Source organism: Bison bison, unplaced genomic scaffold, assembly GCF_000754665.1.
Source record: "Bison bison bison isolate TAMUID 2011002044 unplaced genomic scaffold, Bison_UMD1.0 scf7180017851642, whole genome shotgun sequence".
Classification (NCBI taxonomy): domain Eukaryota; kingdom Metazoa; phylum Chordata; class Mammalia; order Artiodactyla; family Bovidae; genus Bison; species Bison bison.
The window spans coordinates 15,194-16,124 of record NW_011482215.1 but is presented as its reverse complement, the minus strand read 5'-3'; positions in this window follow the sequence as shown (position 1 = coordinate 16,124).

Genomic DNA, 931 nt, shown 5'->3' with positions numbered 1-931 from the left:
CCACATCTGTCCCCACCTTAACTACAGTGGGTCTTTTGCTAACTGCTGCTCCAGAATCATCAACGTCCACTGAATGGCCAGGGCCAAAGTATGGTTTCTTTGAACTTACTATCTTCATTAGGATAGTGAGACTTCAGGGTGAACCTGGGTGGCAGCTAGGGTCACAGATGCAGCATGAGTGGTGGAGGACCACTGACTCAGCCTCTGGTGAAGCAGGGTCCTCCCTGCATTTGTTTTGCAGCAAACCTCATGTGTTCTTATGAATGGGGCCTTGATCCTTCATTCAAAGTGTCAGTGGGTGAAAAACACTAGCTGAGCCTTGATGCTGGTTTCTGAATGAAGCCACATTATCAAGTGCCCTGGAACTGATGATTATTATCTTCAATAATTAAAAAAATATATATTTTGGCTGCACCATGCAGCATGTGGGATCTAGTTCCCTGACCAGGGATTGAACCTGGGCCCCTTGCATTGGAAGCTCAGAGTCTGAACCACTGGACCACCAGGGAAGTCCCTGGAGCTGATGAATATAATGAAGATAGAAGGCTGTGGTGCTACCTCACTTCTCTTAAAGAAAAAAAAAAAACCAATAGTATCTTGATCCCAATTAATTTGCAAATCATTCTTTTTTGCTTTGCTTTGTTTCTCTATGTTGATCCTTATCATTGAGTGAAAATCTGGAAAAGACATTTGACAATACATCATAATTCATGTGACTTTAAGTTTTAAAGGAGAACTTGAGTCTAGATCTTTTCACTCTCTTCACAAAAACTGGTCACTGAGTCAACCCTGATCTCACCCTCTCTTCCCTCATCTAGCCTTAGAAATTAGACCAACAGAAAGAGAAGGTCATCATGAGAAACTCAAGCCCTTCAAAGCAGGTTGAATCCACCATGGCCCGAGAGCAACCAGGTGAACAGATCAGCATACT